This window comes from Meriones unguiculatus, chromosome 3, assembly GCF_030254825.1.
Source record: "Meriones unguiculatus strain TT.TT164.6M chromosome 3, Bangor_MerUng_6.1, whole genome shotgun sequence".
Lineage (NCBI taxonomy): Eukaryota > Metazoa > Chordata > Mammalia > Rodentia > Muridae > Meriones > Meriones unguiculatus.
Genome location: NC_083351.1, coordinates 82,647,985 through 82,652,566, shown reverse-complemented (window position 1 = coordinate 82,652,566; position 4,582 = coordinate 82,647,985).

The window sequence follows — 4,582 nt, the reverse complement described above, 5'->3', positions numbered from 1 at the left end:
TCCATTGTGTAGATGTACCACAATTTCTGTATCCATTCTTCAGTTGAGGGGCATCTGGGTTGTTTCCAGCTTCTGGCTATTACAAATAAAGCTGCTACAAACATGGTTGAGCAAATGTCCTTATTGTGTATTTGAGCCTCTTTTGGATATATGGCTAGGAATGGTATGGCTGGATCTTGAGGAAGTGCTATTCTTAGTTGTCTGAGAAAGTGCCAGATTGATTTCTAGAGTGGTTGTACAAGTTTGTATTTCCACCAGCAGTGGAGGAGGGTTCTTCTTTCTCCACAACCTCTTCAGCATGTGTTGGCACTTGAATTTTTTATTTTGGCCATTCTGATAGGTGTAAGGTGAAATCTCAAGGTCGTTTTGATTTGCATTTCCCTGATGGCTAATGAGGTTGAGCATTTCTTTAAGTGTTTCTCTGCCATTCTATATTCCTCTACAGAGAGTTCTCTGTTTAACTCTGTTCCCCATTTTTTAATTGGATTACTTGGTTTGTTGCTTTTCAATTTCATTAGTTCTTCATATATCCTGGATATTAGCCCTCTGTTAGAGAAAGGGTTGGTGAAGATTCTTTCCCAATCTGTAGGCAGTCATTTTGTTTTGATGACAGTGTCCTTTGCTTTACAGAAGCTTTTAAGTTTCATGAGGTCCCATTTATTGATTGTTGCTCTTAGAGCCTGTGCTGTTGGTGTTCTGTTAAGGAAGTTTTCTCCTGTACCAATGAGTTCTAGGGTATTCCCCACTTTTTTTCTAGCCAATTTAATGTGTCTGGTTTTATGTTGAGGTCTTTGATCCACTTGGACTTCAGTTTTGTGCAGGGTGATAAGTATGGATCTATTTTCATTTTGCTACATGTAGATATCCAGTTAGCCCAGCACCATTTGTTGAAGTTGCTACCTTTTTTCCATTGTGTGGTTTTGGCATCTTTGTCAAAGATCAGGTGTCCATAAGTGTGTGGGTTTATTTATGGGTCCTCTGCTCAGCTCCATTGATCCACCATTCTGTTTCTATGCCAGTACCATGCAGTTTTTATTAGTGTTGCTCTATAGTACAGCTTAAGATCAGGGATGGAGATACCTCCAGAAGATCTTTTATTGTAGAGGATTGTTTTAGCAATTCTGGGTTTCTTGTTATTCCATATGAAGTTGAGAATTTTTCTTTCCAGGTCTGTAAAGAATTGTGTTGGTAATTCGATGGGAATTGTATTGAATCTGTAGATTGTTTTTCATAAGATGGCCATTTTTACTATGTTAATCCTGCCAAGCCATGAGCATGGGAGATCTTTCCATCTTCTGATATCTTCTTCTAATTCTTTCTTCAGAGACTTGAAATTTTTTTCATACAAGTCTTTGACTTGCTTGGTTAGGGTTACAAGGTACTTTATGTCATTTGTGGCTATTGTGAAGGGTGTTGTTTCCCTAATTTCTTTCTCAGCCCATTTGTCTTTTGTATACAGGAGGGCTACTGATTTTTTTGAGTTAATTTTGCATCCAACCACTTTGCTGAAAGTGTTTATCAGCTGTAGGAGTTCCCTGGTAGAGTTTTTGGGGTTACTCAGGTATACTATCATATCATCTGCAAATAGTGATGCTTTGACCTCTTCCTTTCTGATTTGTGTCCCTTACAAGGACTTTTTAAAGCATGCATACCACAATAACACTGTTATCAAACTAAGGATCAGGAAGCTCAACTGTTGTGGAACTTTGGGGGTATGGTGGCTCCAAGATTTGCTGATCGTCTTCTCTCAAGCTCCTTAAAGGCATTCTACAGAACACTGAATACACAAAGGTCTGAAATATGAAATAAATCAAGCACTTTCTGCTCTATCATTCCCTAAGTGCACAAATATGTGAATATGTTCTTTCACATGCCCCTAAAGTTCATTTATCTATGTATCTATCATCATAAATCTCTTTTTGCTATCATAAATCTATCTTTATTATCATCATGACAATCTATCATCTATTTCTTATCTGTCTAAATGTCTATTAATCTTTCTTTTTCATCATCGCCACTGCCACCATTATGTCATCTATTATATGTCTATTATCAATCTATTAGTCTCTTTCCAGCAGCAGATATCATCTATTATATATTACTTTTCTGTCTGCCTGTGTTCTGTCTGTCTGTCTATCTGCATACCATCTATCTGTACACACATACACACATAGTTTGATCAATGCAGTTATGATTAGATTGAGAGTGATCAAGACATGGAAACTAGATCCGTTCGCTGGGTGGGCTACTTCAAGGTGCAGAGCCAGCCTTCCTTCAGGAGGATGGTGGTTCTAGAGTTAGTGTGTCTGTCCAGCCTCTGAGAGTGACTTCAACAGAAACAGGATGATGTAGCTGATGATCAGATACGGGAAGATGTAGGCAGTGTCCACAACTCTAGGGATGATGGTTAGACACAATGAGCAAGGTCCCCTGGCAGGCTGTGTCATTGGGTGAATGAATGTGCCTGAGTCTGTAGTGTCTGAGTCTGTGGCAGGAATCAGATTTCACAGACCCTTCTCTTGACATACTGTAAACTTTTAGTGAACAAAATTTTCTTTTTCTCGGAGAAGTCTATCTTTGTCTTCTTAAGGCATTTACCACCAAGATGAGGTGCAAAAACACTAGAGAGGATCATTCATTCAAAAGTTATTAATTTAAAGTTGCTACAACCCACACAACCTTCCAGGATACATCTGACCACATTATCTGCCTGCCATAATCCAGCCAAGTAATCTAGAAGAAAATGGGTGCAGATCCTTTTTGACTTGTTTACTATGGAGAAACACCAGAATAAAGCCACCTGACCCTGGGTAGCTTACCATGTGTGCTGGCTTGGTCATATCACACTTGGGACTGACCATGTAGGGCTGAGTGAGTGCTGTGCTTGGGAGCTGTGGCTCAGTGCTCCCTGGCATCAGAAAAACATCCCACCATAAATAATGAGCTTAAGGAAAGGTAAAAATGCTGAATTTGAAGTATGGTTTCCATGGAATTTAATATTGTACCATGATAAAGTTGAACCATTGTAAGTGCAGAATATCAGTCAGCTCTCTGTGGTTCCCTTTTCTTCCTCCCAAACGCCAGACTGGAATTTATCCTCCAGTGTCTCTAAGTAGAGGGTTGATGTTTAAACTATTTACCTGAATTTTTCTTGTTAGTAATAATTGGTCTGGCAGACGCTTAAGTCTACCATTAACTTTGAAGACAGGATCACACATATTTTTACCTGTTGTTGATGTGCAGAAAAACATATCTCTTTGCTTTAGACTTTCCATGCAATATCTGTTTGCGGACACATTTCTAAATGTGTGGAAGTGAGAGAAAAATCATAACTTTCTCATATGTGATGGAAACACTTAGATTTGGGAAAAATCTTAAGCACCTGGTTTAGTTAGGGTTTTTATTGCTGTGGTAAATTACCATGATAAAAAAGCAACTTGAAAAGTAAAGGGGTTCATTTCATTTTACCCTTCCATACCAAAGGCCATCACCAAAGAGTCAGAGCAAGAACTCAAGGCAGGGACCTGGAGGAAACTGAAGCAGAGGACAAGAAGCAGTGCTCATCCTTCCTTGTTATACACCCTGGGGGGTCCCTGGGGTTCACAGGCCCCAGTGTTCTGGGCCCTCCCACATCTGTCTTTAGTCAAGGCATTCTATAGGTTTATCTACTGTCCAGTCTTGGGGAGGCATTTTTTCAATGATGATTACCTCCTTTTGGGTGAGTCAAGTTGACAAACACCAAACAGCACACTGCCCAAAATGTCACAATTGAAATTTAAAATTACCATTAAAAAGCAGAAGAAGGTAGGTAGGCAAAGGGAAGAGAGGAGGGAGGTCAGAAGTTCCCCAAAAGCCATTGTGGGAGGAAGAAGTCATCCTGATGGAAAGGGTTGGGGACAGGCTATGAGCAGACTAGATATTAGTCATCCTTATAACAAAGACTGAAAGTTTGCCCGTCTCTCACCCTAATAGACTGAAGCTTCCCTCAGGGGAAGAGTTTGCCATTTCATCTCAAAGTACGTGAAGTCTGACTGTACCCAGTCTGGCACCTTCAGAACTTGCAGTTCATTTTCATCTCTGCTTTCTTATTTTTCCATATTTAATGAGCCAGTTTTAAGGAAAATTACAGGTAGTTCGTTTTTCCTGGTATTGCTTTGTTGATATGAAGCTTTCTGGTGTTTGGTTTGGTTTGTTCATTTATTTTCATTTTCTTTTATCTTGGTCTTTGAACTTGGCTCTGTGTTTGTCAACCTCTAGAGTATGCCAGTTTTGTTCGATACTTCCGAAAAAGCTTTGTTCCTTCTTGCTTACAGCCCCCTGCTGACGGTTGTCTGTGGCTGATGAGCCCTGGAGTGAGCGCCTAACACAGGAATAAGGCACAGATTTTCTTACTTTCAACTAGACCCTTAAATCAAAACCCCCAATGGCCAGGTCCCAGATGATCTCTTTCTCCTTTATTCCTAGCAACAGGGCAGCCTTCACAGGAGGTGACCTACTTCTCTCACATACCACAACTCTCATATTTCGGTGCATCTAAGGAAAAAAAATCTCTGTAGTTTTTCCTATCCTGCAAGCATGATCC